The sequence below is a fragment of the Phascolarctos cinereus genome, unplaced genomic scaffold, assembly GCF_003287225.1.
Source record: "Phascolarctos cinereus isolate Bilbo 61053 unplaced genomic scaffold, phaCin_HiC Scaffold_1;HRSCAF=81, whole genome shotgun sequence".
Classification (NCBI taxonomy): Eukaryota; Metazoa; Chordata; class Mammalia; order Diprotodontia; family Phascolarctidae; genus Phascolarctos; species Phascolarctos cinereus.
In genome coordinates this window covers 261,270,335-261,296,904 of record NW_027555514.1, presented here as the reverse complement: position 1 = coordinate 261,296,904, position 26,570 = coordinate 261,270,335, and the positions used below count along the sequence as shown (strand labels likewise).

The window sequence follows — 26,570 nt, the reverse complement described above, 5'->3', positions numbered from 1 at the left end:
CAAAATGGCAGATAAGCAAAAGGATAATGGCGAGTTTCAGAGTCAATGTAAATAGACCTGAGGCATGATTCTGATTTGCATGCAGGAAGTAGCATGAGAGATATCACCAAGGGGTTTTGCAATTGGAAAAGGGGGTGGGCTCATTATTAGTCAAGAGGGAGGGATAAATGGTGACACTCTGACATCCATGAAACGCTAAAAGACAGAAAGACATCCTGTGCATTGGGCAGATCCATTAGGGAGAATTTGTGAGAGAACATAGGCAAGGATTACAAAGGATCAAAAGGTAAAGATAGGGTGTGATGGGCACTGCTGGAAAGAAGGGATTCTCACCCTGGTGAGATCATGAGTCCACTGGCAGATAGAAGAAAGGGATATTTGTCTCCCATTTCTCATCCCTTGTGAGACAATGATGCTTATTTCACCTCCTTGACTTCAAAACCACAGAAAATTTGGAAAACTAGCTGGAGATCCAGTTTTATCTCAAGAAAACATCCTTAATTAGGAAAACATATTCTTCTTCCCTCCCACACCCTCAACTCTCTCCCTGAGGTCATTTTATATTCAGTAACTCTAGTTGAACGCTGGCATCTTGACAAAAGGGGCCTTTGGTCTGGTTTAAGGGAATGAGACAAAAGCCTAAAATAACACTTTTCCCATGTCCAACGTGGGGTGGGTGTATTTCCTCCATTCGAATGCATTTGTTAATAGCAACATATGGCGTTAATAAAATTTCACTTCTATGAGATCCAATAAATTTGGATATACAGGGTGTCCCAAAAATATTAGTGAAGTCTTGTGGTAAGATTTTTGGGTCACCCTGTATATATATCGAGTGAGATCTGCAATGTTCTCCAGCAACAGCTGTGGCATCTGTGGGAAGATCGGGTGCTACACTGGAAATTATGCTAACTTGGGAGTCAGAGGATATGATTTCAGTCATTCAATCAACACGTGTTTATTAAATGCCAGGCACTGCGCTAGGCTCTAGAGATACAAAGATAAAAATGAAAGAGTCCCTGCCCTCAAAGAGCTTCCATTCTGCCAGGGGAGAGACATGCACATAACTAAATATATGCCGAAAATATTATAACCTAGACTTGAGGCATCTTTGAGAGGGAAGGTTCAAATCCTGGTTCTGCTGCTAAATACCTTTGTGACCGTGGGCAGATCACCTTCCTCTCTTGGGTTCTGGCTTCTTCCTCTATTAAAAAACAAACACAAAAACAAATAAAAAACAAGTAGGGACTTCTTTGCTCTTTCCTGCTTTAAATCTAAAGTCCACGGGTCTTAGGTCCTTTATCTGTAAAATGAGGTGGGACCAGATGGTATCTGAAGTCCTTTCCAGCTTTAAATTTATGACCCCTTTTCTATATATTCTTTGTTTTCTATTGCCAGAGGCACCACCCAGATTTAGTCCCTGATTACCTCTTGCCAGGACCATTGAAATTGCTCCTGATTGGTCTCTCTGCCTCCAGGTTCTCAAAACCATTCCCCTATATCGTTATCAAATACGTCTGTGTATGTATGTACGTATATGTACATGGATGTATATATGTGTGTATATACATGATGTTGTCGTGTTCAGTCATGTCTAACTCTTTGTGACCCTGGTGGGAGTTATCTTGGTAAAGATACTGGAGTGCTTTGCCATTTCCTTCTCCAGCTCATTTTACAGATAAGGAAACTGAGGCAAACAGGGTGAAGTGATTTGCCCAGAAACACACAGCTAGGAAGAATCTGAGGTCACATTTGAACTCAGGTCTTCCTAATTCCGGGTCCTATGCTCTATCCACAGAGCCATCTAGTTGCCCATACAAAAACACACACATATCACCTATGTGTTTATATTGCATAGAATATATATGTGTGGTATATACACACATTGTATTCACATACAATGCTTGCAATGTAATACACACATGCCTACATATATACACACATAACACATATACATACATGCAAATACATTTACAATATACATATACATAAACAGATATAAATACCAGTTCAGATATTTTAACTAGACCCTCGGAAAGTCACTTAACCTCTGATTGCCTCAGTTTCCTCAACTATAAAATAATAAAGTACCTACCTTCCTGAGATTGTCGTGAGGATCAAATGAAGTAATAATGTACAGTGTCTAGCACATAGTAGGAAATATATATATATGTATATGTATGTGCTAGTTATTATTAATGGTTATGAATGACTTTAATAATAATTTATTATTGTTGTTGTTGTTATTCTAGATGGCATAGGACCTGGAGACAAGAAGACCTGAGTGTGTGTATGCATGCAGCCTTGCACATAGTAAGTGATTAATAATTGCTTATTGGATATAAATTTTTTCCCTTTTTTTTGGCAGGGGGGGGAGGCCATTGGGGTTAAGTGACTTGCCCAGAATCACACAGCTGGTAAGTGTTATGTGTCTGAGGTCACATTTGAACTCAGGTCCTCCTGACTCCAGGACTGGTGCTCTATTTACTGCACCACCTAGCGGACCCAATTGGATATAAATTTGAATTGTAAAGACTGCTGCTTGGTTCAAGCAGACGTTCAGCTGCGACTTATTTTAGATATGAAAGGGAACCTTATAAAGTTATTCTCTTCCACGTATCCTGGGTGTCCTCAGAGTCAGGTTGACTTGAATTGAAATCTTTCCTCTGGCCCATTTTGGGTGAGTGATCCTGGGCAAGGGAAAGTCACTTACCCTCAGTGCTCTGGGGTGGAGGTGTCAAAGTTAAATAGAAACAGGAGGCCATTGATCCATACATACTTAAGGATCCCTGTAGACTCTATATTGCCTTAGAAAACCACACATTAACATTATCTATGTTCTGTTGTATTTGTATTTCCCTATACCAATGAAATCTCAGGTCTGGTCCCTATAATCATCACTTTAACTTCTCAAAGAGTTAATTAGTGCCTGAACTAGTAAATATCTAAGACCAGATTGAACTCAGAAAGACAATCAAATAGCATCTCATACAATTACAAGCTGCAAGCTGCCTACCAGTTAGGCATCTAACCTCTCTCTGAGCCTCAGTTTCCACATATGTAAAATGAGATGGCTTCTCTGGTCCCTTTTAGATTGAAATCTAGATCATAGCCTGTTATCTTTTTTGGGAAAAAGAAGGGGAAGGAGGAAGCTGGAAGATTGACCAGAGGGAGAAGTATAACAAAGATCCTTTTTTGAGGGTCATTGAATACTAGGCCTGCTCTTAGTGGAGCAAGGCTAAATTCACCCTAGATAAGCCTGCTCCTCCAGGCAGAACTCTAATAGTTTTCTGAAGAAATCTCAAAGGAGCAGAGGGAGAATTGAATGTGGCATAGTAAAGAAGGGAAGGGGAAAGGGATTGGGGGGAGGGGGATTGTGGGTGGAAGAACAGTTTTTAAAGTTATGTGATTTAAAAAAAAGATTTGTCATCATTTTCTTTATGACTTTGAAGAAGCTGGTTAAGAATAGGAAAGCATGGAGCCATTTGGAATCTGGAAGCTTTCACAGCAGTCACTTCTGTCTTGGCATGTTGGTTCATACATTACAAAGGGTATTTTGTTAGTAATCTATCATAGCATTAATGTTACAAATACATGCCCTCTTTTTTTTCACTTGGGTTTCTGAAGACCCAAGACAGATGATTTACTCTGCCCAAAGATATTAATACAGAGAATGTAATTACTCCCCAACTTCTGGCTGGTGAGGCTAGATAAAAATAGATATGGATCATACATATTAGATGCTAATATTAGTAGTGGCCTAAGACACTCAGGCAGGGATTCTAGTCACTTGGGGAATTCTGCCTTTCTTAGGAGCCAGTTTCCACTCTCCATAATTATGCCTAGTTTTTATTTCAAGAATAAATTTATGTCATTCAGCCTACTCTTCATGAGCCTTCTAAATCCCCTTCAAGGGAGCTTAAAAATACAATGCCCTTGACTTTATCCTAGTAGTGTTTGAAGACTAAAGTATATTTCAGAGTTAACTCTTCAAACTATGGTGCTTGGTCCATTGAATGTAAGGATAATGGGAATACAGGCTGGCCCTGTGATTTCGTTAGTATGAAGAACTCCCAAACGAGGAAATGCTCTCTACAGATGCTAATCATTACCTTGTCTGAAGCTTACAATTTCAGAAAGTTGCCTAGGGCACTGAGGGGTTAAGTAACTTGCCCAGAGTCACAGAGCCAGTAGGATTCAAATTCAGATCTTCTAGGTTCAGAGGTCAGCCCAGTATCCACTGCTTCTCATAAGGATACTGAAAATCCTGGCTCATGTTTCTGGAGTAAATGATAGTTATAAGGTAGACTGGTACAGTGGGAAAAGCACTATGTCTGAAGTCAGAGGGCAGGGAGTCAAATCTCCCACCTTGAGCCACTTTGGGCAAATCACTATACTTCCCAGGAGCTCAGTTTTCCCAGTTGTAAAATGAGGGTGTGGTCATAGAAGGCTGATGAGGTTCCTTCACTCTCCAGGTTTAATATCCTATTGCCACCCATTTATGAGCACTTTGCTCATGCAAAGTCTATAAAGGAGGGAGCACAAACTTGATCCTCATTCTATATATCGGGAAACCGAAGGACTGACTTAGCTACAATCCCATAGTCCCACAGTGAGCAGACCAGGTCTTAGGATGCCAATCTGAATGCTGTAATAATTGATTTGATGCATCTATCAGATCAAAAGGTAGTAGCATGAGCACTGGAACTCTGTTTTAGGTTACAAAGTAGCAGTGATCATTAGTTCCGTTGTTTCTCTGTGTTCTCCTTCCTACTCTAACCAGAGTTATAACTAAGGGGGGGAAGTTAGTGCTTTGGCCCAAGGAACTGGAACTTCAGATAGCTGAACTCAGCTTAGTATCAAATCAGCCAGAATAATAAGTTTAAATATGAAGTTATCAGATTGTATGATTTCTTCCCCACTTCCTATGGCCATACGCCAGATGGAGATCCAGCCCTGTCCTGCACCCTCCCCTTCAGATAACCTCCTCAGCAGGGACATTTTAGTGTCTCAGAGTCACTAGCCCTTTCCCAAACCTTCCCCCATCCCGACTCCAGAACTTTGTCTCTTGAAGCTTTCATAGTGTTTGCCCTGGAAAAGCAGCATTGTTAACTACAGCTGTACTTCTAGATACCTAGTGCCATGGTAGGAAGAGAATTAAGAATGCTGAGATAAAGGAGTGGCTCAAAGTTCCAAGATAGCATTACAAAGGAAATTAGGCTGCTTAGAGGTCCTTCACAGACCCCTCAATGTCACCTTTAGAGGCAGGACGTCAGACCAGATGTTTGACGCGTAGGTTTGTTTGACTCAGAGTGGTATTGCCTTATTTCCAATAGCCTATTCTTGTCGAGGCTACCACCACATTTAATCCCTTCAGTTGACCTTCTTGGAGTCACCCTCAGCCCCTCACTCCCTTTGCCAGATATATCCAATCAGTTACCAAGAACTGTCAAGTCTACTTTTCCCACATGTCAGCTACCACCTTTGTTGAAAGCTCTCACTGAAGGATAGATCCTTCAAACAGAGTGGCTGCACACTGAAACTCTATTTTAGGTGACAAAATAGTAGTGATCATAGTTTCAGTTCTTTCTGGGTACCTCATTCCCTGGATACTTTTTTTTTTTAGGTAAAGTCCATCAGAACTTGACTCTAATCTGCTATTTAAGCCTTATTACATATTATTCCCTTTCACCTATCCTCTGATCCCACCAAAATGAACTACTTGCTGTTTCTTACATAAAACATTCAACTCTCATCTCCATGCCTTTGCCTCATGCCAGGAATGTACTCTCACCCCATCTCTGCCTTTTAGAATCCCATATTACTGTTCGGAAACCCTTGTTATAATTTTCAGTCACGTCCAACTTTTCATGACCCCGTACTGGGGGTTGTCTTGGCAGAAATTCTGGAGTGGTTTGCTATTTCATTCTCCAGCTCATTATATAGATGAGGAAACTGAGACAGGGTGAAGTGCCCAGGGTCACACAGCTAGCAAGTTCCTGAGCTGGATTTCAACTCAGATCTTCCTGACTCCAGGTCTGGTGCTCTATCCACTGTGCCACCTAGCTGCCCTAGTTTCCTTCAAAGCTTAGCTTGAGTGATAGTTCTAATTCAAGATCTTTCTTGATCTCTTCCTACCTCCACCTCACCTACTAGATGCTAGTACCCATCCTCCCTCTCATATCACTTTATATTTTTTGTGTGTAAACTTATACATGAACAGATCATCCCTTAATATCATGTAAACATCTTGAGAGAAGGAATTATGTCACTTTCTTCTTTCTGTCTGGCATCTCATAGAGTATCTAACATATTGACTCGTATATTCAGAGCTGTAAGGGACTTTAGAAGTAAAAGATCTAACATCTAAAGGTTCTAGGTGTTTTGCCAAGGATCACACAGCCAGTAAGTGTCTGAAACACACCCAGAACCCAGCCCTCAATCCACTAGACTGCCCGGCTGCCACTCAAATAAGGATTTAAGATTTCCCATGTTGGTGCCCCCTCCCACTATGTGCTCAATCCCCTCCTGCTACCCCCTGGCTGCTGAGGAGGCATTTTAAAAGGTCTGAACTAGACCTACTTAGCTTTCCCTCCCCCCATCAAAATGCACCTGTCCTGAATCCCACTCCCAGCTTATCTGCTTCTGGGCTAATGGTTTAATCTAGTGTCTGGAAACCAAGCCTTAACTCAGCATTTCATAAAGTATATTCTGTAGAATGTTGATTGTGTTCTGAGAAGAAAATGAATAGGGGAATAGAAAATTGTTAAGCATTTAGGAAGATTTCTTCCCTCTTAAAATATTAAAAAATTTTAAAAATAGGTTAAAAAATATTAAATGTGAAATTATGAATTCATAAAAAAATTGCTATACCATTTGAATGTAGGCTATCACATTGAATACTGCACTCTAAAATGAGAGCTCTTTAAAAGCAATATACATGTGAGTATATACATACATATGTAAAATAATGAATACATTTATTTGTATATGTGTGCATACATGCACACACACACACACACACACACACACACACACACACACACTGAAGAAATAAAACCAATTCTAGGCCATGTTCCAATTTTATCCACATAAGATTTGTAGGTTGTAGGTATAGAAAGAAGGCATAATATATGTTCAATTTAATTCATTAATAATTGAGTGCTTACTAAGTACCAGGAATCTGTGATAAAAGTAGGCACACAAAGACAAAAACAAAGTAGTCCTCAGTTAATCTGTCAATCAGTCAATGAACAAGCATTTGCTTAGTACGTGCCAGATACTGTGTTAAGTGCTAGGGATACAAAGAGAGGCAAGAATCACCCCTGCCCTCAACGAGGTTCTCATGGGAGAGCTAACAGGGACATAATCAGCTACAGGGCAAGTTCCCCCAAGGAGCTGACGTTCTACTGGGGGCGTACTTCAGTACATAGATAATGTAATGGATAGATTGACCAATGAGCTCAGGCCCTCCAAGGCTGTGCAGAGTGCATCAGTGTATTCAGCTGATGAAATTTCCCGTTTGGAAAAGTCTGGGGAGCCTGTTTTCAAGAGAGTTGTGATGATATGTAATAGAAATGCCTTCTGGAGACTTTGGAGCACGTATAGATATTCTGTGACTGGTTCTGGTTTGCTAACCATGCAGCGACAGTAGCCTATAGTTGCAGAACCAGAACTGAGGATGCCTTTGAAAGGTTTTATTTGACCGCAGCCCTTTCTTTCTCTTGGTTTGATTTTTCTTCAGCTGACTTCTTCCTAATAGACAGAGTCTGGTGAGAGATAAGGCTATAAAGGGAGAGGCCTCAGGCCAAATAGATGGCCCTAAGACTACTACACGTGGTGCTTCATTTTAGGTGGAGGAGATTAATTTGGAGGCTATAACCCTGCAAGTTTCAAAAAATCAGTTAAGTAAGCCATCCAGGAGTCCAGGAGTCTGGGAATCTAGTAATCTGGGGAGCGAGTCCATGTTGAATTTTGCAGCCAGCTGGGACATCCGTGTCCTAAGGAACAAGGAGTAACCTTTATACTTAGCTGTAGAAGTAGCCGAGAAGAGGTCTCATCCAGCTGTGGTGCTGCTTTGGAGTTGAACTTGATGGGACTAATGCTATGTAAAAACTGTTCAAAGTCTGAGCCCACTCTCCCCACTGACCAAGGTGATGATATATGAGAGAATATGCCTCTAAAGTATTAAAGGAGGGGGAGAAATGTCTGTACTTTTGTTCTCACAGTATCTTTGAGGTAAATATCCCTTTGAAAAAGCTCATTGATATTAATCTGTTAAACAAAACAGGGTACTAGTCACTCACTGATAGATAGCAATGGTGAACAGCTTCTGATGGAAGGTTAACCCAATAATAATAGAGAAGAGACATTCAGATTTCCTCAGGGTTGCCCCTAGAATCCCGAGGGAGCAATGTAGTCAAACTGACTCTGGGATAGTAAGCCATCCTTGCTACATAAATAAATACATAGGATATAGAAAGTAAAAAGAGAGTAAAGAATACATACGGTGTATATCTAAATTAACAAGAGGTAATTTTGAATAGTGAGCAGAGAGCTGGAATCTTGAAATTAAGAAGTCCTGGGCTCAGGTTCTAATTCTGACACACACTGATTGTATGACTCTGGGCAAATCACTTAATTTCTCAGAGAGTTAGTCAATGAGTATTTTTTAAGCACTGGTGATATAAAGAAAGGCAAAAGACCCTTCTGGCCCTCAAAGGAGCTCACAATTTAATGGAGGAGATAACAAGCAAAGAAATACATACAAGTGAGTTTTGTAGAACCTGTTCTCAGTCTGACTCCACTCTCCCTAGAGACCAAGGTAGTAAATGAAAGAATGTGCCCCTCAAGTACTGGGATACATAAAGAGCTCTAGGAAACTCCCTACCACTCTAACTTGGAGAGAAGGTATATATTTGCATTGGTAAAGGGAGTTTCCATAGATGGGTGTTCCCAATACCAATGAAGTCACATCTCCACTCCCTGAATATAATAAACACAAAGTAATTCTGGAAGGTGGAAAGTAGGAGGAGAGCACAACCAGCTAAGGGAACCAGGAAAATTTTTCTGTAGTAGGTGGAATCAGAGCTAAGACTTGAAAGGAATTAGGGATTCTAGAGAGAGGAGGGACAGCATTTCAAGTACTATCGATGGCACAGAAGCAAGAGCTGTATAAGGATCATCTTGTATAAGAAACAGCAAGTAGACCAGTTTTCCTGGCTCATGGAGTACAGGAGGGGACATGATGTGAAACAGACGTGGAAAGATAGGCTGGAACCAAGGCACAAAGGGCTTCAACTGTCAAATGATGGAACCCATATTTTATCCTAATGGAAAGAAAGAGGCACTAGAGCTTCTTAATGAGGAGAGTGCTGTGATCAGACTTGTGTCTTCTGAATATCAATTTGTGGGAAAATCAATCAGTGGGGGAAATGGGCTGGAGAGGAAAGAGGCTCAAATTAGAAAAACAAATTACAAAGATATTCCAACAGTCTAGCATAGCATGAAGTACAGAATTTTTTCAGCTAACATTATCTCAAGGACATTCCATTATAGGTCTTATCAACACATTTCAAGATTAAAGATGTTGCACGGCCAAATCAGTTTGGGGAATATGACCTTACTTCAATGGAGTTAGATGAGTGGAAGGATTTTTCAACAATGGCAGGCCAGTGCAGGTATCATTTAAGGAGCTGGAAGTCCCTTCCCTAAACCTGACCTCGAATATAAACTGGCTGCATATTCTACTTTCACTTTGGGCCATCCCTGACCCCAGATGTTCCCTATTTCCCCAGTGTGCATTGTAAATAATGATGAAATGGTAGCTTAGATGGAAAACAATCCTCCTCCTTTCCCATCCTTCATCAAGAGACCAAAAGGATTCTTGAATCACCCTTATATGGTTTTACAATCAATAAACCGATTTACCCCATGTTGACAAGAAGGATAGATCTGGTAGACCAATTCAACCAGATGGATGTTTCATAGCAAAATTCAAGGCTGTCATTCTCTCTTTCAGATTCTCTTGCTCAGTAGGTTTGTGGACCATGAGCAGCAATTATTATATGTTTAGGGAACATTTTTTATTAGACTAGACCCGTGATTTCGTTGGTGTAGGGAATTCCCAAGGAGAACATTTCTTCTACCAATGCAAATCAATATCTTCTTTGCAATTTGTGGTCCTTAATAGAGCCTAGGGGCATTGAGAGCACTTAGCATGTGGTAAACACTTAATAAATGCTTGTTGGCTGACTGAATGACTGAATGAGATGTCAGGTCCCTTGGACATATCTTCCTCCCTCTGAGGCCAGCTCTCCATCCACTATTCCACACTGCCTCTCGGGGATCATGAGATTATTTTAATATTATCCCAAGCCAAATGACAATGATAAAAGTAAACTTGTTGGTGCTACAAACAGGAAGAAGCACTTACGAATTAAACAAGTTTTGTTCTTGTTTTTTTTTTAATGTTTTCCTCCTTTGGATAAGGAGAAGGACATATGATGGAAAAAGTACTGGTGTTAGACATGTGACATTGTGCCCCACTTACCAGTTGGGTAGGTCACCTCTCTTAGACTGTTTCCTCATCTGTAAGATGGGGATGACATCTGTACTATCTTCCTTGTAGGACAGATGAACCAATTGCTTTTAAAATTAAAGTACTACATGAATACAAGCTCTCATCCATAACAGATCTTTTCCATTCACCCTGGCCTTGGATTAATCCAAGGAGAAGGAATACATGAAAAGGCTCATAACACTCTCCTCACTGTAAAAGTCCTGTCTTTTCCACAAGTACCTCTCTTGCCACACATATAATTCTTGACTTTTCTTCCCTGCACTTGGCACAGGACCCAGCACACAATAGGTGCTTAGTAAAGGCTTATTGACCAACTGACTTCCTTGATTCTTCAGAGACACATCAACTTGTTTTGAATTTAGGAAGACCCCCTGGTCTGAGGAAACCAGTTGCTTCTCTCAATTTTTTGAGGTCTAACAGGTGGATCTTTTGGTTTTTTGCATAATGATAATATCACCAAAAGGAAAGAAATGTGTGTATGCATGTATGTGTGTATGGATATATACACACATATATAGACATACACAAACACACATATATACATATATCTCTGTGTATATGTGTGCATATGTATGTATACATACATATACATTTTGAGTTTATAAGGTAAGCTATAGTAAGACAGACTGATGTAGGGAATAGAGGGCTTGTCCTAGACTCAAGGTTGTTAGACTGGGTTCAAGTCCTGCCTCTGATCCATGCTAGCTGTGTGACCCTAGGCAGTCACTCAACCTTTTGGAGTTCTAGGCAATTCTGTCTACAGACAAGATGACTTCTTGCTCCCTGACCTTCAGGGAAGCTTTCTCACATGATAGCTGGCCACATTAGTGAAATCACAGATCTAGATTCCACCCCAACACTCACATCTCACCAAAAAAAAAAAGATACATCTTTAAACCTAGTAATAAGAAGACGCATGATTGCTTAATAAAAATACATGATTGCTCAATAAGATAGGGAAATTGTAAATAACAAAAATGTCCAGAAACAAAAGGTAGAAGGGAAAGCAAATGTAGAAAATTGCTTGCCTCTTCTCCTAGGACTTCTTCTGGAACTACTATAATATTAATCATATTTTCCTAAAAGCCATAATGCAATTTCTAGGAGACAGGCATTTGGCAATGGGATTCCATTTTCCAATGTACTTAGGCATCAAAGGAGAGAAACTATGAACGTGTGTGGGACAGAAATGCTGATAAAGGTGTTTATTAGCAGCATTATTTGAAACAAGAAAAAAAGCAAAACATTTTACGTAGACTTGGGGAATTTTAGATCTGGAAGGCACCCTAGGAATTGTCTATTCCAATCCACTTATTTTGCAAATGAGTGAAACTAAGTCCTGAAAAAGGGGGGTAACATTCCCAAGGTCCCAAATGTAGTAAGCAGAAAAGACAAGATGACGCAGCTCCTCACCACCCTCAATCCAGGGCTCTCTCCAGCTTCTCCCCATGCTTCTTTGTCTAAAAGTTTATTAATTCAGGCATATGAGAAAGCTTATGCAATGACATGGAGATGGAAGAGGGAATATTGTGTCCAGAGAATAGCACACTGGCCAGAGTGGCTGGAGTATAGAATTCATGAAGGAAAGGAAAGAGCAAACAGTCTGGGAAAGATAGATTGTGAAGGGCTTTAAGTGCCAAACAAAGGAGGTTTTGTTATTGTTTATTTGAAGTTTTTTTTTTGAGGCAATCCAGGTTAAGTGACTTGCCCAAGGTCATACAGCTAGTATGTATCTGAGGCAGGAGGACCTGACTCCAGGGCTAGTGGTCTCTCTACTGCACCACCTACCTGCCCCAAGGTTTTTTTTTTTTTTTTAAGATATAATAGGGAGTCACTAAAGCTTTTTGAGCAGGAGAGTAACATGGACAGACCTATGCTTTCAGAGTATCAATATGGCAGCTGTGTGTAGAATGGATTGGAGAGTAGAAAAACATGGAGGAGAAAAACCAATAAGAAGGCTATGGCAATAATATAGGTGAAAGTCCTGAACTAGGGTGATGGGAAAGGAGAAGACATACATGGGATATGCTATGGAAGTAGAATTGACAAGGCATGGAAGGTGATTGGATATGATAGTGGGAAGAGCTTGTGAGTGGGAGTTAAGAGTCAGGAACAACTCCAAAGTCATAAATCTGAGTGACTAGAAGAATTCTAGTACCCTAAAGAGATATAGAGAAGTTAAGAAGACTGGTGGATTTAGGTGGGGAAAAGAATGAGTTCCATTTTGGACTCGTTGAGTTTAAGATGCCTATAGGATATCTGGGTGGGGATGTCCAACACATGTTCAGGACCGAAGCTCAGGAAAGACATGAGGACTGGGCATGTAGATTCAGATGTGAATTTGAAGAGCGATGATAACTGAACCAACAGAAACTGATGTCATTGCCAAGAAATAGGATGTCAAAAGAGAAGAAGAAAGGGTCCAAGTGATCTTTAGGGTGCAGTCATGCATATGTGATTGGGATATGGGTACAAAGAAGACTCACAGGTAGGAGAACCGCAACAGGGCAATGTCATGAAAACTCAACAAGAAGGCAGGTAATATGTAGTAGAAAGAGCTCTCAACTTTCCTACCTAACTTGGAGTCCTGGGACAAGAGATTGATTCCCAGATTTGCTACTAATTACTTACAGTCTTAAGTTGGTCACCTCTGTTTGCTTCTCAGTTTCCTCATCTGGAAAGTGAAGGTTGGACTCTATGGCCTCTGAGACTTTTGTCCTTCCTCAATGTATCTTCCACTCAGCTGCCATGATTTTCCTAAAGCACAGGTCTTACAATGTTCCCTACCTCCCTTCCATCTAAGGAGCTTCAGTGGCTCCCTGTTACTTCCAGGACCAAATGTAAATGCCTCTGTTCAGCATTTCAAGCTCTCTTCTTAACCTGGCCCCTTCCTCCCTTCCCAGTTTTCTAATGCTTTATTCCCCTCCATCCATTGTACAGTCCAGGTAAACTGACCTCATTGATGTTTCTGCCACATGATTCTCCATCTCTCATCTCCATACCTTTGCACTGGCTGCCCTCCATGTCTGGATTTCCTTGCCCCCCTCATTGTAGCTCTTAGAACTTCTACTTTCCTTCAAAGCTCTGCTCCCATGCCACCTCCTACACAAGACCTCCTGATTCTCCCAGCTGAAATTGCTTCCCCTCTGATTTTACCTTCTATCTACTCTGTCTATAAAATGAGATAATATTTCTAAAGAGCTTAACATAGAGCCTGGAACATAGTAGGTGCTTAATAAATATTTTTCCCTTCCCCTTCCATACATATTTTATATGTAGCTAGTTATCTATATGTCATCTGGCCATTAGAATGTAGGCTCTTTGAGAGCAGGAACTATGTTTGCCTTTCTTTATATTTTGGTCTATTTTTATGATGCTCATATTTAGCAAAATGGTTCATTTACTCCTGTTGTTTTTAATCGGCTAGTGAGCCAAAAGACTCAGTCCTTGACTGAGTTAGAGGCAAAAACACAGATTAATTTTGTTCTGTGGCCATGTACCATCCCTGAATCTCTCAGCATCCTGTTATCCTGGCTCTGGAGTCAGAAGGATCTGAGCTCAGAACCCAACTCTGACATTCTCTATGTGACCATGGGCAAAATCACTTAGCCCACCCCTCCTTCAGCTTCTCTTATGTAAAGTAAGAGGGTTGGCTGTTGAGGTCTCTATCAGCTCTAGATATGAGTCTGGGAGTTCTTTTGATCATGTATTTTCTCATGTAATCTCTCACTATTAACATTGGGGGGGGAGGAATAAGCTATATTTTTTTGAGAATTGAAAAAAAAATTATAAGTATGTCAAAGTAGCAACACATTGAAGAGTTGATCACTGAAGATCATCCCTCTCCCACAAAGCAATTCTTGATGTCTCAGAAGCTGCACCTGCATATATAAAGGGCAATGTATTATGGATCATTTCATTTGGTATTGGCTTGTTCCTGATTCAGCCCAACTTTAGTTTTTACTCTATAAAGCCCAGAATTGCAAGTTTCCTCCAATCTAAGTTTTTGAGGTCATGCCATATGCCACTGATTGCATTTTTTAAAGCAAGGGGGAAATCACCATGGAATCAAAGCATTTGAGAGCTGGAAGGCACCCTAAAGATCACCCACCTCTTCCATTTCACATTGCCTGTTATCTGATAAAGTGGCAAAGGATTGGTACTTAATGCCAGATTTCTGCCACCTTATCTTACAATGTATTCAATGTATGGGGAGGGACTTAGCAGCAATCTCCTGGTGCCCTCCTGTCTGCCACATGCTATCAAGCTCAGGCAAAGATAAGAAGCAGGGCATTTTAGAGAAGTCACATAATAGACATCCTGTCCCTTTCATCAAGTCCATGAAAGGAAGAACTGGGTGACTGATAGTGATGGTTAAAACATCACCTATTCACCAAGTGCCTCTGATCCAACATGAATTGCTTCTCTTCATGATATATCAGACATTTTAAGGAAGAAGGAATTTTGAACACAAGAAAGTAATTGGAAGGAAGCACTTTATAAGATATCTCAGTTTAAAATATACAAAAGGATATATTGTTGAGGTTGGGGAAATATTGCAAATGTAATACCTTCTGCTGTTCCAATTTCTACTCACACAGGTAGGCTAGATCTCCCAGAGGGAGGCTGCTATCTTAGCTTCTGGGGTACAGGGGTGGGTCTATGCTCCTAATACTACAGCTCATATGTTTCTACCAGTGTGCTTTTTATTGATAATCAGAGAGTATATGTAATTTTTGCTTAGCAAAGGTGGCAACATAAAAACAAATAAAACAAGCTTCCTCACCAGATAAAAATGGAGCACGTCTTCCATAAATGCACACAACATTTGTAGGAAAAGTGAGCATGATAGTTGCGGGATAACTATATAAAGAACCTACATGTACCAATGCAGCTTCCAGCTCTAGAACTGCTGGAAAAGGGAGTCCTTGCTTTCTCTCTATCTTTTTTTTTTTTAGGCAATTGGGGTTAAGTGACTTGCCCAGAGTCACACAGCTAGTAAGTGTTAAGTGTTTGGTCTGAGGCCGAATTTGAACTCAGGTCCTCCTGACTTCAGGGCCGGTGCTCTATCCACTGCGCCACCTAGCTGCCCCAAGTCCTTGCTTTCTGTCGATTGACTCTTGATTTCCAAGTTTGGCTCTTTCTTGAGCCCATAGGAAGCTCTCTTCCTATGTGGGATCCCGCACCTGGGGGCTGCTTCCTCTCTTGAGTGATTATCTCTTTCCATTTGTATCTTTCTGGAGCATGTTTCTCTGTTCTCTCAACTTTGCTTCAAAATGATGCTATAGCGACTAAATGAGGTGGTCTTTTTCTGGGGGAACAGCATGTTTTGGATGGTGGGGAGAGAAGAGACCTAGATTCTTCCCTGATTACTGACTCCTGCCTCTGCTTTTTCCAACTTCTGGAACTCTTGTTTTTACACACACACACACACACACACACAACACACACACACACACACGTGTGTGTGTGTGTACGTATACATATATAATTGTATAGATACTTGCATACATATTATTGTTGTTCAGTCACATCCGACTCTTTGTGATCCCATTTGGGATTTTCTTGACAGAGATACTGGAGTAATTTGCCATTTCCTTTTCTAGCTCATTTTTCAGGTAAGGAAACTGAGGTAAACAGAGTTAAGTGACGTCTTGCCCAGAGACACACAGCTAGTAAGTGTCTGATACCAGATTTGAACTCATGAAGATGTCTTCCTGATTCCGAACCTAGTGCTCTATTCACCGTGCCACCTAGCTTGCCCATTTGCATAAATATATGTACATATACACATGTATACACACACACACATATATATGTATATATGTGTGTGTGCGTATACATACATATATTATATCTATACATATATATACACATACTATATATGATGCTGCTTAGGGGTACAGGGAGGCTTACTTAACTAGGAGAGGACTTGAGACCTCAGACTTGCCACATGTTGGGTGCCATTAAATGATGCCATTTTAGGGGTCCAGGGACCCCAAAATACCAAGGTTCAAGGTGAAGTTGTCTGGAAAGAATTTGCAGACTCAAGCAGTCTTCCAGTCAAGTGGCTAAAAATTTATATTAATGCTAATATGGCAGGTGAAGCTCCTTAGGCAACTCACAACCTAACAAGAGTGATGCTAAAGCTTATGCAGGAAAGGTACAGTGAATTGTGTGGCAAGTATACTAGTTAGGTGGGAGGGATAGAATCAAGGAGCTCCTAAAGGAACATAGTTTTTGTACCTTGGGTGCAGATGTCATTCACCACTGGCAACGCTGGGAGTGTGGGAGGCTTCTAAGGGGTGTGTTTTTGATCTGCTCAGTCTGTAACAAGATAGCCTCAGGAGTAGATGTCTACGGCTTCATTACAGGATAATTGTATCTGTGCAGGGAAGTTCTACATGGTCAGCTTGTTCTTGTAACAGGGAGAGATAGTTTGCCTCATTGGTGCCCACTCATGAGTTATTGCCAGAGATAAGGTTTTTGGGCTGGGGAGAGATATGGCCCTAGGGCTGTGGTATGAGCACCCCATCATATACACACATATCTATAAATGCACTGTGTTTGTGCATAAGCATGGATATATGTCCAAGGGATGTGATTGATTTTTCTCAGCCAAATCACTAGCTGTTTCCTATGTGATGTCACTTGCCTTCATCCAATAACCAAGATCTTATCCTCTCAAGTTGATTAAGGCTACTAGTTTTCACAGTGTATAAAGTGCTAGACTTGATGTCAAGAATACCTGAGTTTGTGGTTTGTCCTGTTTGTTCTTGAAGAGGACCATGACATCAGGAAGATGATGCTATGATTTGCAAGTAAATTGGACTGACGTGAAGGAGGGCTGTGGAGAGGAGAGGAGAAACTGAGTTGCCCAGCTGGAACTAGCCAGTTGGGTTGCCAGTGGGGCAGCTTAGACAACTCACAGGTTGTGCTTTGTCCTTTGCTCTCAAAGAGTACCATGGCATCAGGAAAATGATGCCATGACTTGTAAGTAAATTGGATTTAAGTGAGATTTAAACCTGAATTTGAATCCTACCTCAGACACAGCAGCTGTGTGAACCTGGACAAATCACTTAACTTTTCTGAGCCTCAGTTATTTCATCTATAAAATGGGGATAATAATAGTACCTAACTCATAAGGTCATTGTGAAGATCAAAAGGATATATTTATAAATATATATACACATATATATATATATATATATATATATATATATACATACACATATATATGTATGTGTATGTATGTATGTATATGTGTGTGTATACATATATATATATGTATATACTTTGTAAACTTTAAAGTGCTGTATAAATTTTAGCTATTATTTTTCCTTAAGGAAGTTCTTCATGTCTTATTTTGGGGTTGTAGGAAAATTCCTTAACATCTCCTTTAACAAGGCAAAGTTTCAGCTAGCTCCCCACTTCCTTTCTGCCTTCACATGGAGTCCAACATTGGTTTGGAGTGGAAATCTCCAGGCTGTATTCCACAGTACATATCGAAAGCATCCTCAGGACAATTATCTTCACTGTTCTGAGAATGACGTTGCCACTGTTTCATGTTGATGCCTAAATACACACTCTTGGGGTTCAAGGACATCGAAATTCAGGTTGCACAGAAATTTGAAGGCTGAGTAAGGAGGAGGAAGCCATCTTCCCTCCCCTTCTTTCTCAAGAGGGAGCATAATTATATTCAGTGTCCTTGGTCTCTTTGAGATAAGATCTCCCATATCATCCAGGACATTTGGGAACACTTGTATTATGTGAAGGTAATCCGATTGGAAGTGTTTGGATAGCTGAAGTGATAAGAAGGATATGTTGGAGTGCTCCAACTCCTCTCTCAAGCCAAAGTTATATTCCTGATACTATTTAATTTAAAGGTTTATCATCCTAGGTAGTAATAACTACCCTCAAAGGTCTGGATTTTATTTGAGTTGCTTTCTTTACTCAGTGGCTAGATTGGAATAGGCTCAGCATTTTAACAGAGCTAACAATCAATCAATCAATCAGCAAGCATCGATTAAGTAACTATTATAAGGCAAGTGCTAAACTGCTGTGGATATGAACACAGAAATGAAGCCGGGTTGTTAAAAACTGTTCATTAAATAAAAAAAAATAACAAAAACTGTTGATGGGCTGAATTTTTTATTTTTTGTATCCTCAGTGTGAGGAGGATAAGACCTGATGATTGTAGACACAATCTGATTTGCCCAGCTGTATACACCAAGTCAACAAGCATTTATTTGGTGCCTACTTTATGCTGGCTCCTGTGCTAGCCATTGGAGTTACAAAGAAAAGCAAAAAAAGACAGTCCCTACCCTCAAGGAACTCCTAACAGAGGAGACAACATACAAACAACTATGCACAAACAAGATATATACAGGATAAAGTGGAGCTAACATTAAAGAGAACTGGGGAAAGGTAAAGAAGGTGAGACTTTAGCTGAGACTTGAAAGATGTTAAGGAAGCCAAGAGATGAAGGTGAGGAGATGTATAGCCACATACAGTACATACATTTTGCATTCCACAAACCAAATAGAGACAACTAATCAAGGTTTGTTTCCATACTAGGAAGATCTAGGGGTATTTGTGGACTGCAAACCCAAGGTGAATCAACTGTGTCGTGTGGTGGCAAAGGATTCCAACCCTATTATAGACTTCACTATGAGAGACATAATGTCCAGGAATAAGGAGGTGACTTGATAGAAAGTATTTGAAAGGGTGTCAGTTAGAAAAGGGATTAGGGTTGTTTTGCCTAAGAAAGCAGAACTAGGAGCCCTGAATGGAAACGGCAAAGAAGAAAACTTAGGAATAATGTCAGAGAAAACTCCAAAAATTGAAGCATAGAATGTTTCAAGGGGCAGTGAGCTTTCCTTCATTAGAGGCACTCAAACAAAGGTTAGATGGCTGCTTATTGGGTGTGTGGAATTCTTTGTTCAGGTTTAGGTTACACTGGAAGACTAAATTCTGTTATTCATTTCCATTATTGATGAATCAAAGGAACCTTGGATTTTCTTTACTGGGCTTAGCACAGTGCCTGCACATACGAAGTGCTTAGTAAATTCTCTATGTATCTATCTCTCCATCTATCTATCTATCTATCTATCTATCTATCTATCTATCTATCTATCATCTATCTATCTATCTATCCATCCATCTATCTATATATCATTCTATCCATTTAGCTCTCTATCAACCTATCTCCATCTATCTCTACATCTTTCTATCTTCCTCTGTCTCTGTATCTATCTATCCATCTATCTGCCTATCCTTATTTTTATCTCTCTAACTTTTCTATCTGTCTATCTATCTATCTATCTATCTATCTATCTATCTATCTATCTATCTATCTGTCTATCTATCATCTATCTATCTATCTATCATATATCTATCTATCTATCTATCTCCACATCTTTGAATTTATCTCTGTATCTATCTAACTATTCATCTATCTTCACTAGTAAGAATCAAATGGATTGTGAGACATTACCTTCCTAGAAACTAAATGTCTCTTTTCATGTATTGGGTGCAAGGAACATGGAAAGAATGTTCTCCAAGGCAGTGTGGTGCAGTGGAGAGAACATTCCATTTGAAATGTTGGCATATCCAGAATTGAATGTGAATCCTGAATCTGTCACTCACTACCTGTGTGACTTTGGACAAGCTATTTCACTGCTCTGAGACTCAGTTTTCCTATTTACCAAATGAGAAAGTTGGACAAGATGGCCAGTGAGGTAATTTTCTTCTCTAGCTTTAGGATTCTCATATGGTGGTGGTGCTACTTCTTCAAGACTTCTGAAGACCTATAACTTTGGTTATATGGATGCTCCTTCCGTCATGGAAGATAAAAATTCTTCCATACCTTCACCTCTCGGCTGACCTGCCAACAGTGAGCTTTGAGGCTCTTAGCTAAGCTAATCCTTGGATAACAGGCACACAGTCCATCCCTGACCAGCCTAAGAAGCCTTTGCAGCTTGCTCTCTGACAGTATATGGGCATGATCCCATTTATCTCAAGAACTCAGGCTGTCCTCCATACCATCAGAAGATGACTTTAATGTGAAGAAAAAAATAATCATAGGATTAAACAATCAGAGTTCTAGAACTGGAGGGTACATTTCCCCCCAGAGAGCCTATTGTTAAACACAGCCCACTCACTACTGATCACACAGCCAGTATCTGAGAGAGGAAGGATATAGGTCTTCCTAACTCCCAGGTCAGCTCTCTAGCCACTGCGTGTTATTGGTGCATTTCCCCAGGGACCGACATCTGATCTCAATTGTTGTACAATTTCATCAATTCAATAAGCATTTACCAAGCACCTACAACATGACAGACCTCTGGGGGTAGATGCTGGAGATACTAAGACAGAAACAAAGAAGGGCATGCCCTCAGGGAGGGTACCTTCCACAACATGGAGCAGGGGCAGACAATATGTACGCAGACAAGTAAGTCATTTAACATATGGAAATGAGCAGAACCAAGAGAACATTGTTTACAGTAACAGCAATATTGTTTGAGGAACAACTTTGAGCAACTAAGTCAATTTGACTATACTCAAATTAACTACAAAGGACATATGAAGAAAGACACCATTTGCAACCAGAGAAAGAACTGATAAATAGAAGTTTGTATGGAATGATTTTACATATCTATATCTATCTAGCTATCTATATATCTATACGCACACATACACACACACTTGTTTAGTGATGGCTATCTGTAGGGCAGAGGGTGGGGAAGAAAAAAGGGGAAAAAAGAAATTTACATAATAACTTTATTATATATTTAAAAGGGATAGCAAGTTGCACATAATAGACTTGTAGTTTCATGTGCAATCATTTTTAAAAATTCTACTATGTCATAGAAATGCTTGTTTATTCCATAAATTAAAAATAAAATAAATAAAAATTTTAAAAGTAAATATAAAGCAGGTTTGCAAGGGTGCTAACAATTGGGGAGATAGATAAAGGCCTCATATAGGACATGTCTCTTGAGCTGAGCCTTAAAGCATGCTCAGGATTCCAGGAGGCAGAGTGGAAGAAAGAAGAACCCACCAGACATGGAGGAGAACTCTCCAAAAGGCAGAAGTTGGTGAATGGAATTCTGGGTAGAGGAAGTAGCAATTAGGATGGTCTGGCTGGAATACAGAATGCATGAGGGGGAGTATCAGAAAATAAGTCTGGAAGGATAGGTTTGATGTAGCTTAGGGGTGCAGGGGCCCCAAAACTATCAAGGTACATCTGGAAAGAATTCACAGACTCAAGTAATCTTCCAGTCAAGTGGCAAAAGTTTATTATAACACTAATAAAGCTAGCAAAGTTCTTTTTAGGAAATCTGCAACTTAATGGAGGTGATACTAAAACTTATATAGAAAAAGCTCAGTAAATAGTGTGCCAACTATGCTAATTCGGTGGTGCAATGGCAGGATCAAGGAATGGTCAGCTCTTAAAACAACATACAGTTTCTATATCTTGGGCACAGGTATCATTCATTACTGGAAACCCTGGGGAGTTGACATCTATAGCTTGACCTCTGGATTGTATACAGTAACAGTAGGAATCTGTACATGATCGTTCTGCTGGTATAAGATAGTCCTGTTCATACAAGGGAAATTCTACAGAGGTCAGCTTGTTCTTGTAACAGGGAGAGAGAGTTTGCCTTACTAGGTCCACTCATGAGTTATTGCCAGAGACAGGGTCTTTGGGCTGGGGAGAGATGTGGTCCTAGGACTGGGATCTGAGCACAAGCACCCCATCAGTTTGAGCCAGATTTTGAAGGGCTTTAAATGACAAACTGAAGATTTCATATTTTATCCAATAGGACCTGGAGAGCCACTGAAGTTTTTTTTTGTTTTGTTTTTTGCTTTTTACATTTATCATGTATGTGGAGAATAGATTTCAGAAGGGAGAGACTGGAAGGAGGGAGACTGATGGAAATGGAAGGGAATAAACATCTATGAAGTACCTACTATGTGCTAAGTGCTTTGAAGCACCACTATGAGCTAAGTGATTTACAAATATTATCTCATTTGGTTTTCACAATAACCCTGGGAGGTAGATGCTATTATTATCTCTATTTTGTAGTTGAGGAGACTGAGGCAGACAAAGTTTCAATGACTTACTCAGGGTCACACAGCTAATGAGTATCTGAAGTTGAATTTGAACTCAGGTCTTCGTAACTCAAAGTCCTTTGAATTGATCAAAAACACAATGAAGGTCCAAAGAGAAGATATGATCCTTTAATCTTGTTAATATGCCCAGGCTTTCTCCTAGTTACCACACCACACGTATCAGTCTTGCCTACACAGCTCTCTTTTTTTTTTTACAGTAGGTAATTTCATACCATCTACACCCCTACTTTGTTCTTAAAGGGACTTGCCTGTCCAAAGTCAGGATCTTGAAATCAATCTAGATGATCTTTCCAGTTCTATAATTTAATGATTGTTCTTCCAAGTTCTACCCTCCCCCTCAAATCATTAAGACATGACATGGCAGTGTAATCATATCTAAGGCTTCTTATAACCCCATCACTGAGAGACTAGTCAAGAACCTTGGCAGATTATTTATTCATTCTTTTAACCAAGATTCTAGAGGCGCATATATTACAAATATAATAGAGATGGAAGAAAAAATAAACAAAAACACAATCAATTGTACTTAACATACCCGAAAAACATTCTAGAATTGTGGCTTAGATTTCAGAAAGTGGAGGCAGGAAGAGCTGTATTCAAATCCTACAGTGACAACTTACTAGCTGTGTCACTATGGGCAAGTCAATCACCTCAATGAGCCTCCCTTTTCTTATCTGCAAAATGAGAGGGAGGTGAATCCATCTGCAGTACATATCTCACAGGATTTTGGGGAGGATCTAGTTAAATAATATTTGTCAGTCAATTTGTAAATTGTAAAGCATTATATAAATGTCAGTTATTATTATTAATGTTATTGAAATGGGAGGAAGCATGATGTAGAAGCAAGCAGAAAAATTGTACTTGCAGTCAAAAGACCTGGCTTTGACCTTAAATTAATCATTTCAACTCTCTGGGACTCAATCTCTCACCTCTAAAAGGAGGAAATTAGATTGGATGGCCTCTAAGATCATCTTGAGAGATGTTACCCTAATGGGTAAATGAAGAAGAGGGATTGGAGGATCTCTCAAATGATTTCCACCTGTAGTTAATAAATCACTCCCATCTCCTTCACTTAAGGTTCACCACCAGGGGTTAAGTGGGAAGTGCGCATCCTTTGGTAGTAGCAACTAGCTACTGTCAGGCTGAAAGACAGTTGATAGAAGTCACTGCAGAAAAGACTAATTCAAGGTTGGTGCTTATAGGTTGATCATAGTTTGCTAAAGGGCTCCTATCAACTTCTGGGGGTGGATTAGTTGGTTTTGGTCTGGCTTCTTTGACATTGAAAAACTATGGAAACTACGTAGTCACAGTTTCTGTGCCCTTTGTTGGCTATGTCAGATTTCCTCAGGAGTCAAGGGACCCTTGAAAATGATGCCACTTTTCAAACATAGCACTAATATGTGAAATCTGCAAATGGTAAAATCTTTCTCTACTGTTTCAGAAAAAAAAAACAGACTCATCATGGACTTTTAAAGGGAGGTAACTACAAGTTCAAAATAAGACTAGGATTCAATTGTTAGAAAGAATTTTACATTGCATTGGATGTGGTAATGGAAAGAATGCAAGGACTGAAAGCCATTTGCAAAACTCCATAAAATGTTCCACTCAACTCCTGAATTAAGCCTCGGTTCCCAAGAACACTTTCTTAGATATGTTACTTTCTTAGCATATTCAGTCCATCCATTTTACTGTCTTCATGACAAATGTTGATTGTCATAGTCATAGAATGCTTGAGTGACTTCTGCATTGCAGGGAGAATACAAGAACCTTCACGGTTGGGAATATATTTATTTTGCAATGAATGAATAGTAGGGGACGAGAGACCCATCTTTTTTAGTACCAATAACCTGCCAGGGTACCTAGTGGCTATGAGTCACAGAACTCTCACGTTAAATCTTATGAAGTAACTATGAGAGTCACTTAGAGGGCAACAGGGAGGCCTACAGTGTGTCTGAACAAGTTGTCATACATAACATATGTTGGGCAGACCAAGACTTTGCCTGCCATTGCCTCCTTACCAAGTCTCTGATTTATCAAGCAGTGACTTCTATTCAGCCTACTGGTTGCCAGTTCTGGAAGCTGGTACAGTTGCTACCACCAAAGAATGAACACTTCTCACTTAATCTGTTGTAGTGAACCTTAAATAAAGGAGATGGAGGGATTTATTAGCTACAGTTGGAAATAAGAAAGAGTAAAGAAGTAGCTGAGAGATGTCAGCTAGGGGAATGTATGATCGGAAAAAAGAAGATGGACTGTTCCCATGGCAAGAAAGGTAATATTCATCACTAGTAGAGAGAAGCTGGGCATAATGGATGAACCCAGTGCTAATATGCTCATAGTACTACAAAAAATAATGCTATAGGGAGTAACATTGATGGCCACCATCCTCCTGATAAAGGTGGCCCACTTCCTATTTTGAATATTTGTCTTCTCTATAGTACAAAGAAGATGGGCATTTGCAATATTCAACAGGTATCTTATAGATAACAAGAGATAGTGAGAAAACCCCTCAGCATGATGCAGAGGGAAAACGATTGGTAAACTGCAAATTAAAGGGCTGCCCTTCTGTTGAGGAATGACTAAACAAATTGTGACATATAAATATTACTGGGCAATACAAAATGATGAAATGGATAGTTTCAGAGAAAATCAGGAAGACTTCTGTGAAATGATGCTGAGTAAAGTGAACAGAACTAGGAGAATAATTTATATGATGACAATATTTTAGAGGAAAAAAAAACAATTTTAAAAGACTTTAAAACTCTGATTAATGCAATGATAAACCTGCTAACTCCAGAAGACTGGAGATGAAATGTGCCAGTCACCTCTTTCCAAAGAAGTGATGAACTTAAAATGGAGAATGAGCCACATAGCCAATGTGAGAATTAGATTTGCTGGACCATATAAGTTATAATGAGGGTTTTGTTTGCTTCTTTCCTTCCCTTTTTTTCTTCCCTTCCTTCCTTCCCTTCTCTTTCCTTCCTTCCTTCCTTCCTTCCTTCCTTCCTTCCTTCCTTCCTTCCTTCCTTCCTTCCTTCCTTCCTTCCTTCCTTCCTTCCTTCCTTCCTTCCTTCTTTCTTTCTTTTTTTCCTCTCCCAGACTGGAAGTGTAGCAGCCTCTCATAAGGTCAACCCCAACACCAAGGTTATCAAAGAGGACTTTTGACTTGCTCTATTTCTGACCCAGGCCTCTTCAGCTCTCCTTAGGCAGGCTGGTAGCCCTCCAGTCCATAGGCTCAGTAAATTGCTGCTAGATTTAGTATAGATTCCTAATCAACTTCAGCCCTACCTACTACACTGTAGGCAGCTAGGTGGTACAGTGAGAACACCAGGCTTGAAGTCAGGAAGACCAGAGTTCAAATCCAGCCCCAGATGCTTACTAGTTGTGTAACCCTGGGCAAGTCACTTAACCCTATTTGCCTCAGTTTCCTCATCTGTAAAATGAGCTGGAGAAAAAACTGACAAACTGCTCCAGTATCTTTGTCCAGAAAACCTCAAGTGGGGTGAGAAAGAGTTGGACATGACTGGCGTGACTGAATAAGAACAACAACAGTGACAACTACACAGTAGCTTAAAATTTCCAAGCTCAAACCATCCAGAAGCCTCAGCCTGACAAGAAGCAAGGATTACAGGGATGTGCCACCACACCCCACCCCACAATAACCCAGATTTCTGGAGCACTTGAAGGGTTTATAAGGTGCTTTCCCACACAGCACTGTTGGGCAAGTAGCAAAATCTATTGGCTCCATTTTACAGATAAGGAAGCTCCAAGAGCTAAATAATTTATGGTCATTGTCACTCAATGCTAAGCATCAGCATTGGGAAATTTACCCCAGGTCTTTCCTGAATCC

General features: G+C 40.1%; 2 long non-coding RNA genes across 7 annotated transcripts in view; one reads left to right on the top strand and one right to left on the bottom strand.

The window, feature by feature from the left end:
• Positions 1–2,318, top strand: part of LOC110221779 (uncharacterized) — a 45,813-nt gene extending 43,495 nt beyond the window's left edge. The window contains exon 3 of the long non-coding RNA XR_013482889.1: positions 2,253–2,318. This is a non-coding gene — a long non-coding RNA (uncharacterized LOC110221779). The remainder of the gene's footprint in view (positions 1–2,252) is intronic.
• Positions 1–26,570, bottom strand: part of LOC110221777 (uncharacterized) — a 214,606-nt gene that overhangs the window by 147,097 nt on the left and 40,939 nt on the right. For 5 of the 6 annotated variants that reach the window (XR_013482873.1, XR_013482874.1, XR_013482878.1 and 2 more), the window contains exon 2: positions 1,153–1,204. The exons of the other annotated variant lie outside the window; for it this stretch is intronic. This is a non-coding gene — a long non-coding RNA (uncharacterized LOC110221777). The remainder of the gene's footprint in view (positions 1–1,152; positions 1,205–26,570) is intronic. 6 annotated transcript variants of the gene reach the window in all.